The following is a 15,616-nucleotide window of genomic DNA, read 5'->3' on the forward strand; positions in this document are numbered from 1 at the left end:
ACTTTTCCTTTTCTCTAATAACTTGCCATCCTCCAAAAATACAGCAGCAGAGCCCAGGTCTCCTCCAGACCAGAAGACAGAGAAGTCACCTGGACTCCTCTGAAGGGAAGAGGAGTGAAAGTCACAGTAAAACATGCTGTTGCACTGAAGGCTTCTTAAAGCTTTTTCATCATTTTATTTTATCACCATCATTTTATCATCAATTTATTTTTATCCTTACTCTGATGCTCACTATTGTGAGCATCCAGGTTACCAGAGAGTGTGTTTTACTCCCTGTCAGTAACACCTTTCCTGGATTTCTCTCAGAATGTTAATGTTCTTGAAACATAAGCTGATGTGAGAATGTACTTCTCTTCTGAAAAGTTCTTGCTATGCACATGTCTCCACAACAGACATTTTGTGAGATGCATAAAGTTGGGTAAGTTAAAGAAACTCATTAAACAAATACTGCAGATTTTACATTTTCATAAAAACATCTCTGTTTATTCATCACTATTGATAATTATACTTCACCAGGTTTGATCATTTTTCATCCCTCTTATATGGTTTGATAAGAAGCACAACAAAAAAATCTGTGACATTACATTCTTGGGCAAGTACACAGGGACAAAATTTAAACACATTAATGTAAGAGAAGTCCACTGATTGAAACTGAAAAAGCCACTCAGCTTTATACATGTAGCTCAAAAAAATTATACTGTTAACATTTTACTCAGTCTTTAATCTTTATTTCTCCTTGAGAAGTGACTACTTCAATAATCATAATGTTTTTCTGCTTAGTAGGAAGTCTTTTCCAGCCTAAGGTAACAATTTCATTTTCATTTTGCCTTGAAGTACCTGGTGCTATGAGAACCTGCCTTATGAACTAAAACAAGAACATGACCTTTTCTCTGAAGCAATGTGAGTATAAGGCATACAAACTAGGAATCAGTGAATAAGCAGCAGTGACTAGAGGCCAAAGCCATCCCTCATTCACTATTACACATGGCAGCACTGGGGGTTCAGTCTCACATCCTCATCACCACACCAGAGGAGCCCACCACCAACAACAGCAACCTTCTCTTCCACCCTCCTGCATTTCTCTTGCACACAAGAGCCCTGAAGTTACAGCTGCTGGTCATAATTAATTTCAAAGGCCACCTTTGAAACATGACAAACCTTCTGCCTTCTGATGTATCTGTGGCTTTATTTCTATTATTTCGTTATTATTATTTCTTTATTTTCTTCTTCAGCTGGTGGACAAATAAATTAGCAGAGTCTACATAAACAAAGACAGGAAAAATGTACCCCATCTTTTTTCAAAAAGATAAGGCTGGCAGAAGCACACGTTCAAGCATATACTAAAAGACAGAGATGGTCTGTTAAAACTACTCTTAAAAGAACAGGCAAGTTCTTTTGGCTTTTCCAAGCAGAAAATTATGTACATCAGAGGATTGAGTTCATGAAAAGTGCATGCTTCTGCTCAGTGAGGGTGTGATGAAAACATTCTCACTGGTGTAGGAATATGGACTATCTGTATCACTTTCTGTAAGCAAAATGCAGAATCTCACTTCATAAAATCCTCACTGTAATGTCAGTAAGAAGGCAACTTGTTCCCACTGCTAAAATGGGAAGGGTGACCCAGCTGATTGTCTCTGGAACAACCAGACACACAGTAGTTGCTACTTTTCTCTGCATTTAAGCTTAAGGAAGCAAAAGTTTCTATAACAGGAGACAAGACTCATGATCTCCTAAGTTACTTTTGGCTATGCTAATTAGCTATTTCAAGCACTTAAAGTTCATGGTCTCTGCCAAAGTAGGAAGCAGTAACTGTTAAAAAGACCTGAATTTTCATGTGTGTGGCATACTCTGCCCTTAACCCAGGGAGAATGGTCTGTCACCTTGGCACCACAGGGCTGAGGAGCTCACAACCTTGGCACACCACCTCAAGCCAAACATCAGCTTGACACATTTGGCACAAGCAACAATTTGCCCTAAAAGATGCATTTAATAATATCCTGCTGCCTTAATGAAATTGTGATGTATATTTCATTCACCTTTTTGTAATTTCACAGTTTTTTTCTACTGAAACAAGTCTTAAAAAATTACTTTATTCTGAGATTGTATGAAATCAGCAGTCTTCCTGTTTCAAACAGTTCCTCTGTCTAAGCAGGTGTTTTCTGTTTTAGACCAAAGTATCTATGAATAAAACTAAAAGATACAAATTATACTTTCATGAGGTAGGTAACCTGCTTATTCACCTCTCCCAATCACAGATGCAATCCATTATACTCAGCTGTAACAGTTTGTTTTGGTCTTAAAAAAATAACAAAATTGATTTGTTTCAACAGCCACTAGTGAGACAAGAAGTTAACAAACAGCCTTTTTTGTCCATTCTTCACATTTTTTTGGAAGAAGGGACATTTTTTACCTATGCTACTAAGAAGCATTTTTTACCTACGCTACTATTCAGTGGACAAGTTAGTACAAATATTCATAGCTAATTCCAAAAGAAACACGTATGAGAGAAGTGGCTTCAATTTAGAGCTCTGAGCTTGTACACAAAAGCTAGGGTTGTACATTTGTTATTTTTGCATTTACAAGCATATGCATGCTAAGATTTGGCCTCTTTTTCCTTCAGAGGAAGTACTAAATAACATATTTTAACAAAGAATTTTATTCTGTATGAAGAGGTTTTCATATAACACTATTAGTAAAGAGCAATAGACAGCACTGAGCTGCTGATATTCAGCTTAAAAAGTAAAATTAAATACCTTTCAAAAGTGAGATAAAACCAAAGATTCAATGTACATAATATTTGTACTAAAGAACTCAGCTTGGAATTTTAGGTTGGCAAAACTAACAGAAAATACCAACATAGAACAGAATACACAAAGTTTCCATTAAGTTTCTTTTAAAAAAAATTATGTGGACTAAGGATCACTTCTTTCACTATATTTTCCTATATTCAGGAGAGCAGTAAAGAATTCCTCTAAAGGCTCAGTGACATATGGAAGTTGCTTCTGTAACAGCCATGGATTCAATATTCAAGCTTGTAAAAATGAATTTAAATAGCCACTTAAAGGTGAATTCACTTTAAGCATCAGCTACTGTTTCTTTCCTTTTTCAAAAGACACAGAGCTATTTAGTGAAATTATTCCATATGTTAATGTGAGATTTAATGTATCTCAAAAAACAGGGTGTCACAAAGAATTAATGCATTCCAAGAACATACACCAACAGGATTGCACTGCATCAGTATGGAAATGGACGTATTACTGTTAAAGTAAATCCTAATTCTCATTCCAGTCTTCTGCTGCCCCTGTTAGAGAAGCAGTGAAAAAATCCCACTTTGTAACTGTTAAAATGCTGTCAGTTCTGTATCCCTGTAAATCTACCACCCTTGCTATCCAAGTTGCCTTACAATGGGGAACACTGGAAAGATTAGGACAAGCAGATAAGGTCTTGACCAGAGTTTTTCACAGTTTCCTGCATTACTCCATGTGAATTCACAAGGCTATCTGTTCCACAGGAACCCTCTCTGTAAACAAAATTGCCACATGTTGTACACTGGGGTGGGGCAGGTCTGTGTTCATTTCTGCCTCGTACAGAAATGTTTTGAAAGTCATTAGGCAACAAAAAAACCTTTGGCTTGCTACTTAAACATAAAACTTCCCAACTTTATCAGTGAGCTGTTTTATAATAGTGTTGATAAACTCCACTATCTTCACAGATAAAAGGATCCTATAGCAACAGGGCACCTCCCATTGGAGCAGCATGGCAGCACCTACCAACAGAAACAACCAAGTGAAAGTATTTTCCACTCCTGGCTCTCCTCCACTGACACCTTTACAGCTTCTAATTTAGAGAAGCTGAAAACATATGTGGTTTTTAATGTGCTTTACAGCAGTCACATCTAGCAAAGATTCAGTCCTTGTGCCTGCTCTGTACTTCAGTTCTCATGACTCATCTCCAGCTTTCCAGAGGAAAGCAAGTTCCTCCTGGGCACCACAGAGCCAGTGATACCTTTTACATGCCCTCAAGAGAAACAGAGATTCTGCCTAAAAACTCACCAAGTTTAAACAGTGATTAAGCCTACACAAACACAGGTGCAAATACAGTAAGAAATTAGTGCAAACAGCAGTGGTCTATTCTGGTTTACAAGTATGAGATCCATGTAAGTCTATCAAGACTGCCTTTAAAAACATTAATTTATACACAGGACTATAAGAACTGCAAAGTTCAGAACACCCAGCCTTCCAAAACTGCAATCAAATAAGTAAATTACATGCACATAAGGCCTAAAACATCCTAACCAGCTTATGTGCTCTAAAATACTAATCTAGTCCCTACAGGTTTAAAAGGACAAGAATAGATATATTTATAAACACACACAAATACAAACATTAAAAGTTTAAGTGCAGCACAAGCAGCTAGCCAGAAAGTTCAAATACATTATTATCACAGACATATTTTATGAAAAATCCTTTCCTTAGGATTTTTCCTCCTGAGAAGCTGAGAGGCCTCAGGAACAAAATGTAAACAATGGTTATCTACTGCTATGGAATGCAACAAGTGGATCTTTGATTGGCCCATGTTGGTTGTTTTTAATTAATGGCCAATCACAGTCAGCTGGCTTGGACTCTCTGTCCGAGACAGAAGCTTTTGTTATCATTCTTTCCTATTCTATTCTTAGCTAGCCTTCTGATGAAATCCTTTCTTCTATTCTTTTAGTATAGTTTTAATGTAATATATATCATAAAATAATAAATCAAGCCTTCTGAAACATGGAGTCAGATCCTCGTCTCTTCCCTCATCCTAAGGCCCCTGTGAACACGGTCACACATTATCAACATTCCTACACCAAAAGAGAAACTGTTAAGTATTCAGAATGCATTGTGACTACATTTACATAGCATTAGAGGACATAAAATGCCACAAGTGCCATGACTGGAAGTATGACTCAGGACAGAATTTTGTCCCAGTGCTAAATCTCACAATTAGTGAACACTCAGGCAAAAACTCACCAGCAGGACAAGAAGTTTTTCAATGTCACTGATAACATAATCTCAGCCTTGCCCAAGTCCTGTATTTGGCTGATTTCAGAATGAAACACAAACCACACAGTGCAATGGTGCAATGGGTGAGAGTCCCCCTTCCCGTGGGTGATCAGTGGAAACCCCAAAGCCTTGGACTGAAGGGAGCCCAAACACAGTAGAACCCAACAAATGGTATTTTTTTCCCCATTTCCCCCAAAAGTAACAGAACTTTGAGGTTTTTTGAACAATTACCCTTGTCTAAGCAGAATAAAAGGTTACATAAGCACAACTTCAGGTTTACCTATTCTATTTCTTTGTTACTTTCTTCTAGTAACTTTCTTCTCTTGACATCTAATTAAGCATCATGTCTTATCCCAAAAGGGGATGAACTGCTGCCCCTTCTCAGCTATACTGCAAACCTCTTCCATTCTCCATTGAGTGATTCTTCCTTGAAGAAGAATGAAGCTTCTTAGACAGTTTCTTTGATCATGCTCTCTCTAGGCTAGAAGGCTCCACAGCAATTTAACCTCTTCTTTCCCAGAAGGAGGGCAACACAGCTGTGAGAGAAGGATGACTGACTTACAGTGAGTGGGTAGGATCACTGCCACCAGGAAGAATCCAAATCTCTTCTCTCACAGAAGTGAAAGGATGAGCTATTCCATTAGGGAGGATGTGGCAAGCTCACATGAGTCTTGTGTTGGATCTGAAAAACAAACCAAAAAATCAGATGAGAAATAAAACTTCCTGAGGCATTGTCCTTTCATACCTGAGAAGCACAAGGGAAGTAACAAGTAGGATATATGAATAGCTGAAAATTTTTCTGCTTTGATTTTTGTGTATTCTCCCCTCCCAAAACACTTCCTTAAAATACAGCATCTACAGCTGAGTTTTTCCTGAAAGATATGCATTAAAAATTCAGGTTACCCACATTCTCCCATATAATTAAGCAAGTTGAGTTTTAGTCTACTAATACAGTGTGGGGGCAATGCATTTTGTAACAGAAACCCTTCTTGCTGCAAAGATGCAGAACTCTGCACCAGTGTGTAACTCTACTGAGGCTGTGGGGAACCCACCCAAACACCTTGTCAGCACTAAAACAAGAAAGAAGAATCCTGAACAGAAATATAGATGCTGGGGTACTACTCTTTACAAACTTGTAACATTATTCAGCCATTGCTTTGAAGCAACTAACAGAGGGCTTTGATGTTTAGTCAAATGCACTTTTTCTGAAGACCATCCAATTTTACAGTTTTAGCAGCCTGCAAGACTTCTCTGTACAACATGAACACTACCAAAAAGACATTATGACAAAGCTTAACATGCTCCATTTCAGCTAAAAAGAAACACTGGTTTAGTCTGCCTTTATTTTCATGGACTGCATGGTCCAATTATTAGATTTGAATTTCTATTGCCCCGAGTCAGTTCCCATATCAGCTTGATGATAAATTTTCCAAAAGTCTGCAATAAATCAGCCCCAGACAAACCAGTGTCTGACTACCACATACTGTTTATAAAAACTAGCACATTGTTAAGCTTTCTCTGAGGCTTTCCTGATCTTTCTTCAAAACCAATATGAGAAAAAGAGAATTCTTCAAATTACTTGCGACAACAGTTTTGAATTTGAGTTACTGTTACAATTTACTTTTTCTTAGCTATTATTTCTACATGCTGTCATAGACTACAGCTTTAATTCAGTAATGAAATTAAATTCTTCTGCATTTCTTGAATTTACATTACTGCTCTTATTTAATATTATTCTTACAGTCTTAGCATATTCTCCAAGGAAAAAGGAAATCCTTTTCCCTATTTTCAACTCAGATTTTTGAGCTATACTTTTGCCTTGCCCTATCATCTGTCTGCATTTAATATCTCCTAATTTCACATTTTACACTTAATTTCTTGCTTCGTCTATATCGATTCCTAAAAATGCCACTGTCCCCATCTGGTTTGTAGCTTAAACATCTGTGATTTAATTTTAGGATAATTTAACACAGGAACTTGCATATTTTTAATAATCTAAGTATTAAGGGTGGAAGTTTTTTAAACTAGAGTAAGAAAGAACACTTGATGTGTCAACTTTGATATTTTTGATTAATCTAAGGTTCTTTCATTGTACTGCCTTTTAAGATTAGAGTCCTAAAATAGCTATTAATATAAGAGCCTATTGACATTTTTAGCCTGTAGGAACATGCAGTGGGCAGAGGCAGCTGAAATAACAACATATTTGAGCGATGAACCAGCTTTATGATTTTATTACTCAGACTTTCCCAAATCTATGGCTGGCATTTTTCCCAGTAACTCAAAAATTAAGCTGTTCTACATTCAAAACTTCCAACTAATCATATATTAAAAACTTCTCATGGTTAAGGCAACAGAATAACCTCACAAAAAACCTTCAAAAAAAACCCCAACAAGCTAGATCTCAAACATTTGTGCTATTTGCATGAACACTGTTAGAAAAATAGGATTACAATTATGTTAAAACAATTATGTGAAAAAAATTATTAAATAAAAATTATCTGATACCAGTTACAAAGAACTTTGTTAGTTACTAGGAGTATATTACATATCATATTGAAGTAAGAGGGACCCTGGAAGGAGCCTAAAGGCAAGTGACAGATTTGAGGAGACACAGCCTATAAGCACCCTTCACTGGGCACCTCAAGCCATCAGCAGCTCAGGAGACCAAGGCTTGTATCAACTTCTTAGGCACTCCATAATGCCAACTGATGCCTTTGCCATTCCACAATCTTTCCCCATTTTTGCATAGACATCATGTTCTCCTCCTTCCAAAATGAAATTTCCCCAACAGTTTGCTGGTCAAAAAAGGCTCCACGCTCCCCCTTGGTCCCCAAACCACTGTACTCAAGAGATCTCTTCTGATCAGTGAGCATAAAGAAGCACTCCCATGATTTTGTTTCTGAATATTTTGCAACACAGGTACACAAATTCTAAAACCATCTGGGAAATTGAGATCAGCTTAATGCACTGCTAATTGATTTTTAACTTTTTCTGTGCCTGTGCAAGAAAAAAGCAACCCATAGTTGTAAAGACATTCTCAAAAATGAAAAACTCTAGAGCCTGATGCACTGGGATAGAAGAACAAACTGAGCAATAGTGGATGGCTATAGATCCTGTGAGCATCACAGAGGGATGTTCATTTAATGCAGAATGGAGAAAATTAATTATTTGGTACCCGAGAGAAAAAAAGAATGAACACGCAATAAGTGACCTTTTAACAAATCTACAGCAATTAATTAAGCTGCTTTGTACTATATTAGTCCTAAGGAAGGACTAATATTTCTAACTGTTTCCAGAAGAGCCTACCAGGAGTGTAACAAAGACTCAGTCTGGCAATAGACTGCAATTTGGTGTGAGTCTGCATCAAGCAGAACTCCTCTTGGGGAGGAACCAGCTAATTCTCTCCCTTCTCAAAGTTAGCCATTTATGCCCTCAGCATGGTCTACTAAAGCCAGCAGCAACATGACTACAGAGAGAAATTAGAGTAGAACATTAATTCCATTAATAACTGAAGAAGGAAAAAGCCAAATTTTTAGCCATAATGTTTGCAGAGTCATTTCACTGCACCAACATGCTGCAAGCATAAAGATGATGAAAAGAGCAAACCAGGCATCTGTGACTGGAGGGTAGAGCAGAACTATCTCTTTCAAAAGCAACATGGGACTACAGACAGGGTTTACACAGCAAATGGAAGTAGGAACAAAGTGGGAACAGTAAGCAAGCAAATAACTTCTCCAGGACAACCTGCACCAGGCACACCTTCTAAAATGCATAAGTTCATGAATGTAAGCAGAAGTTAACAGTAATGCCAAGTCTGACTGAAACCAAACATTAAAATCTTACTGTTTGCCTGATGGATAAGCTAATCTCAAGTGTCATTATACAGTGCTAGCTTTAATTGCTCCCAGCTAAATATAGCTTTCAGAATTTAATAGCTCCCCCTCAGCTTTTCAGTCTTTCAAGGAGGGAAAAACCTTCTCGTTAGAAAAAGCACCCAGGCATGCAGAGTGGCATGTCAGCACAGCAAGGCAGGAAGCAAACCATTTGGATGATTACATTAGTCTCCAACACTCATTCAGAGCTCCTGTTTTTCCAGAGACCAAATGTTTCCCTGTTCCACCACTCTGCTTCCAGTTACAGCAGGTGATGGAAGCATGCATATTTTTCAAACTAAGCCATTTTGCTGCTTTGTTAGCAGATTGTAAATCTTGCTTGCCCTGTGCTTCCAGTCAAAGATGTGTCTTTTGTGGTGCCCACACACTTCTTCCTGTGCCACCTCACTGGGCACCATGGGGCAGGAAGAGGAGCAAGGCTACACACTCATATACAGGCTGCCCCTTCCCTGCAGCCACTGGACTGGCACAGCTTGCATGGGAGGGTCCAAAATCTGCTGGAACAGCTGAGACTGCAGCACTCTGATAAAGGCATGAAACAAATTCTCTCCTCTGCCTTCTAATACCCAATAAAGATCTCAAAAAATGTAACGAAAAGTTCCATATAGCAAGCTTCATTTTCCTCTCTCTGTGCTGATAACGGGTTTCACTCAGAAAATCTGGCTGACAGCTTAGAAATGTGTTCTGTGAATTCAGCATTTCTGTTCACCTTCATTTTAGAGGTCATTATGTAATTAAAGTGCTCACAGATTTTCTACAATCCATGGAGTTAAATTAAAAGTAACCACTGCTGCAATAACAAGTCTTCCCACTTTCCCTCAGGCCAGAACTCCAAACTTTGTTCTCTCCCCCCCATACTCTCATCTGACCATCTTACTATTTTCTCTCTGGTTTCATCCATCCCTTTCTCCTTTACTAAGTGGGGAAAAGAAGAATAATGTTATTTATGGAAAATAAAGTATTTACCAGACCATATGAATCACCAAATGCCACATTACCTGGCCCTTCACTTGAGCTGTAAAACTCCCCAGGATTGGCTGTGTTAGAGCTGTGCAAGCACTTTACAAACACTGCCTGGAGGGCTGCCAAGAAGTACCTACTACACTGAACAAGACCAAAGGTAGAATGCCACTGATTTTCTGCCCTCTGACCTACCATTTGTGAGGTGCAGACCAGGCTGAATAGAACAGGTTAAAGGAACTATGTCTGTTTGCTGTTTAGGAGAGGTTTTAAAGTGAGCCTCCTGACACGTTGCCTCCATGATGCTGTTCTGCACTGGGAAATCTGTGTTCTGCTGCTAGCTGAGCTGCCCCAGAACAGAAAGGCTCCCTACTGTCAGTGCAGGCACAGACTTCATTTACCAACCTGTGGTAAAGCACAGAATCATGGCACTCATTCCATTAAGATCCTTCCTCCTGAAGTAACAAATCAAAATGTGGATAAATAGCATCAAAAACAGGGATGAGTACTGGAGGCACTTTGTATACTAGATCTGGCTACTCTTACAGAACACGTTTTTATTTTAAAATTCTGCTGACCACAACAGACTATTTGGAACAAATGAAGGTTAAAAAAATCCCAAAGTGTATAAAACATCATGCCTGTCCTGTGGATAAATATAGTCTTACAGCATTTCTGTGTTAGCTGCCATGAATCAGAGCTCAGTGCCCCAGAACTCCATGGGGCTCATCCGGGCTGAGCCGTTCCGCTCTCAGGCAGCAGCAACCAGACAGGGGCAGGGCAGGCAGCCTGTCAGCCAGGGCTGCACAGGTCCTGAGCACCAAACAGCCTCTCCCCACATCTGAAACCACCATGTGAGGTGCAGAGAGCAGGGACACACCACATGCTGCCTTTGAAGGAAAAAAGCGACAAACCCACGCAAGCGAAAGAAAGGAGGGAGGAACGGAGGAGATCAGCCAAGGCAACTGCAGCATCAGAGCGGAAAGGAAGCATGCAGCTACGGTGCACAGACACACAGTGCCTCTAAATCTGGATCTGGGGATTAGCAGGACAGAAAAGATACCACAAAAAGGTAAATTGTTTTCTCATCATCTGTAACACTGAAGAGATTTTGCTCTCCTCTCCAAAATTGGAACACGTACAGTGTAACTCCTTCCCCTCCTAAGAGTCACGTGTACATAAAAAAAGCCACAAAAAAGAAAAAGGCATTATCAGCTTCAGGTCAGGACAATTGTGGCCTAAATATTCACAAAATTGTCATGAAAGCATTAATTCAAAAGCAATTATGTTAAAACAAGAAGATCCATCAGAGTAAATATATGACATCCACCAGAATAAATAAATACCATCCTGCAGAAGCTTCAACCTAATCACAGTAAGTTTATTCAGAGACATTTTCTTCAACAAAAAAGGAAAAAAAAAAATCAAACAGATGTGACCAGTCCAGATGTCAACAAATTCCAGAATCTATTTATTTACCAGATGTTTTCCTCTACATCTATCTGATGACCTGGAAATTTGCCTTAGCTGTAGCAATAGCAATAAACCTTGGCAACAGCCACTATTGTATTTTTGACTGAAAGAAAATGACATATAATAATTTTCAGTTAATTATTTATACTCACTTAAAGGCAACATGAGGCACTTTTATGTTTACAAAATATAAAAAGTCACATTTAAGTGAACAGTTTCACCTATATTGGCTTTCCCCTTCTCCCTTGCTCTTTATGTATTTCCCTGCTGATTCAAAGCTATATTCTATCTGGGTGTACAAGGTCACTTAAGGAGGGGGCACAGACTCTAGAGATTATTCATATGGCAGGACTTCAAACAATTGATCCAGCTATATCTCAAGTGACTTGATAAAAAGGCATTAAAATAATGAGCAGAGAGAAAGATGGGTGAAACATTTCAGCATCTCAGAGTCACTCAGCAGGACTCTCCTGCTCAAGGACTCTCAGTTATGAGACAAGGACACTGACCATGAAGGGCAAGGGGACACGCCCAGGGAGGGCGTTACAGATGAAAGCGAGAAGTGAGAGTTGTTGGGCACCCACACAACCTCACATCCAACCTCAAGGCACAAGTAAAGAAAAATGAGAATGTGACCAAGAAGGACTCTTATCTCTGATTGTTTGATAAAGGGCTGAAAGTCCTAGCACAGATTAGAACAGGGTTCAGGCAGACAAGCAGTCTGCCCGGGTAAACAGGCATGACGAGATAAAACACTCTAAAGCATTTGTGTACTTACAGAAAAAGAGTCCTCCTCTACAAAACTAATGCACCTGAATTAAATACAAGATTAAATATCATAGAGACAACAGTATCTTAGTGGCTAAAACATTATGAAATGCACATGCTATTCAAAAAAAGCCCATAGAGGCAGGGGGTGTTCAAATATACACCACTTAATATTGTGATAGATTTAAAAAAAAAACCAAAAACACCCCAAACACACCATTGCAAGAGAACTTACAGAATACAATTGAGTAAAAAAAAAAAAAAAAACCAAACAAAAACCAAAAAACACCAAACCAAAACCAACCACACTTAAAAAGGACAGCCTTGCTCAGAGTCTGCAGTAGATTCAAAGAAGCCAGCATTGCTACAGACTTTATTTTATTAGAATGAAAAATATCCCAGTGAGTTGGGCATTAGAAGAGATTAACTTATGACTCACATGAAGTTTAAAGTAGTCATGTAGATTGAGGAGTTCAGCCTCTCTAAACTGAAAATGCTGAGTTGCTGCTTCATTAAATGTGCATAAACAAATCTGGAAACGCCTCATGGGATGCAGCATGCAGTAGATAACTTGGAAGATGAAATAGCCCCAACTAGATAAGCACTTCACCACAGCTCCCAGAAGGCAGAGAACAAGTTGATTAAAGAAGTTGCACCTCAGATGTTAAAGTACAGGAATAAATTTACAGCTTAAAAAAATTCTAATTTAAAACATTAGAAACTAAATTCTTCAACACCTCATAGAAATTATGTGAAGTAGTAACCTGGAAGTGAAAATTTCTAAGTAAAGAAATAAATATAGGATGTCGACTATGAAACAGACCTGGAAACTACAAAAACCAGCATGAAATTAAAAGTAACATCTTCCTGAGCATGTGTGAAGAAAAACAGATGAAACCACTGCAGATTCCTGCAAAAAAAAAAAAAAAAGGCAGATTGTACATAGAGTTGCAAATAAAACTTTGATGTATTCTCAAGCTTTTGTGTCTACTTCACATTGAGCCAATGAAATAATTTAAAACCTACAACCTGTATTTCTAAAGCACACAAAAAAACCCAGATGGAGATGATGGCAGGAGAACAAACCTGTCTTTAGAGTTGAAACAGAGGGGAGAAAAGTAAAAAGACATCAGCCCTACTACAATCAGTACCATGCAGTCAATAGTAAGAGAGTAATTTTTTACAAAAAGTGAAAAACAGACAGGAGAAATCTTAGATCACATCTGGACTCGACAACAGCTGAATTAAAAAAAGTTAGTAAGGATCTTATTTGGTAGAAGAATTGCAAAGTGACTGACTGGCCACAGACAATAAAGAATTATCAGGCTGGACATGGATCACCAGAAGAAGTTGCCAAGAATTGTCTGGGAGCTAGTTTTATTTAATAAGGGAATTGAGGTGTCTACCAAAAGTTGCTGCTGACAAAAGGCATAGAGGCACATCTGATGCACTGAACAACTAGGACACCAGGTGAGAGGAGCCACATGAACAGAAGCAGTGACAGGGAATGCAGTTTATCAGCCCTGGAGGCAAGGTCAGTGTGAAAAATGCGTATTTTATGATTGGCTTTTCGCAAATATTAAAATGAATATTGTATGTGTTGTGTTAGAAAGTAATGCTGTATTAATTCTCTTAAGTAGTGTGGTAAATATAGTTTTAGGTTATAACAAAATGTTAAAATAGAAACTATGCTATGAAGGATACTTTTTTTTTCCTGAAGAAAGGACTTGCACTGAGATAGCAGCCACAGGACACCTAAATCTTTCTGAGAAAGAGAATTTATTGCTCTCTTATCAGGAGAAACAAACTTCTTCCAGCCTCACACAGCCAGGATGACACCGTCAGGATTCAGAGGAAGAAGCTGACACTGCCCAGACAGAATCCTGTCTTTGAATGGAATTTATGCATCATGTTTGAGCTGTATGAATATGCAACAGGCTGTTGCTTTTAAGGGTTAATCCTCTGTTAACAGGTGCCCTTTTTCAGGCTTATGCTACCCAGAAAAAGGTACCTGGACTTCCGTAACTCTTTGTTTCTGTTGTCTCATATTTTCCTAATTCAAATTGTCCAAATTATTATTACTCTAATTATATTACTATTTTTATAACCATTACATTACTATTAAACTTCTAAAATTTTAAAAAGAAGCGATTGGCGTTTTTCACAGTCAGGGTCCAAGAAGTAAGCCAAGCACAAGTTCTGCTGAGACTCTGGGAAGTGACCAAGGAGAAGAAGGCACTCACATGCATGGAATAGGTGTCTGATCAACATTATCAAATTAGTGAAGGTATGAAAAGAGAAAAGAGCTACCCATTACATAAATTAAGGCATTTCCTTCAGAGCTGTGTAGGGAAACATCAAAAAAAGGCACTGCCAGTATCTAATCTGGTCAGAAGATTTAAAAATAGCACCTAAGACACAGGTGAGATGTACGTAAGTTTATGCAAGGAAGATTGACAGCATAATATTGTTCCGAAATGAGTACCATGAGCATACCTAATCAGCCTTATCACAAGATTCCCTGCATCTCTTTGAATATAAATGCAAGTCTCCTACACTGACTGGGAGAAAGAGAGTCACCCCTACACAAACAGAGAGAAAACCACTTTACAAAGGGTGGAAATGCTCTTATAAATACCAAGATAAAATACCAGTTTTATCCAACTGGGCATACAAGCTGGTTGTGAGTACTTTTAGCCAGAATCCTGGAATCAAGCTTTAGTCCAAACACGTAAGCTTTGAAATAATTTGTTAATGAGACAAGCTTTGACTACTTTAAGAAGATGCTTGGGAACTTTGCAAAAGGGAATATACAAATGCATTGACTGCAACAAATACTAAACATGAGAATCCAGGAACTCTCTTCCAGTTATATTATGTGCCAGTACAGCCACCTTCAGCAAGGAAGCCTTTATATATCACTTGCCAATGTTATTATCGCTGATTTAATCTGGGCTGAAAACTGACCTTGCCTTAATACTCTTAGGTTTCCATTAATAAAAAGAAATTACTTCATCTTTACTCAATTACATGTATTTCTTCTGTGCAAAGTTTTTGTGTGTCTTTATGGGTTTTTTTTAAGGAATAAAATTTTTTTAAGTGCTAGATCACAGAAATGGTATATTTTAGAATCTATGTTTAGGTTTTATAATCTATGTTTAGGTTTTATAATCTATAATCTAGTTTAGGCTACCAGTAATAGGTGGCTTCAATTACATCAATTCTGACAATGAAAGTTATGCATATTTTCTTCTTGATTTGATGTCAATGCTTTGCATGTCCTTGCCTTTCCAAAGACAGCTACACTCCCCAGACACAGAGAAACAAGCACTTCAGAATCTCAATGCAAGGAGGAAGTAGGAGATTATAGAACAATTCCCTTCTTCAAAGTCAATCCCAGCACAGATCTACCCCATCTATGCCTTGAAATTTTTCTGCACTCCTCCCACATTTCACAAAGCATTTTTGCATGCAAATGTGTCA

The 15,616-nt window shown here is 38.2% G+C and overlaps 1 protein-coding gene across 5 annotated transcripts in view; it reads right to left on the reverse strand.

The window, feature by feature from the left end:
* OSBPL3 (oxysterol binding protein like 3) overlaps window positions 1-15,616 on the reverse strand; it is an 86,952-nt gene that overhangs the window by 61,580 nt on the left and 9,756 nt on the right. For 4 of the 5 annotated variants that reach the window (XM_071429203.1, XM_071429207.1, XM_071429205.1 and 1 more), the window contains exon 2: window positions 5,598-5,721. The exons of the other annotated variant lie outside the window; for it this stretch is intronic. The gene's annotated coding sequence lies outside the window, so the exon portion shown is untranslated. The remainder of the gene's footprint in view (window positions 1-5,597; window positions 5,722-15,616) is intronic. 5 annotated transcript variants of the gene reach the window in all.

This window comes from Agelaius tricolor, unplaced genomic scaffold (assembly GCF_023055355.1).
Source record: "Agelaius tricolor isolate 1412-34295 unplaced genomic scaffold, bAgeTri1.0.p SCAF_6, whole genome shotgun sequence".
Lineage (NCBI taxonomy): Eukaryota > Metazoa > Chordata > Aves > Passeriformes > Icteridae > Agelaius > Agelaius tricolor.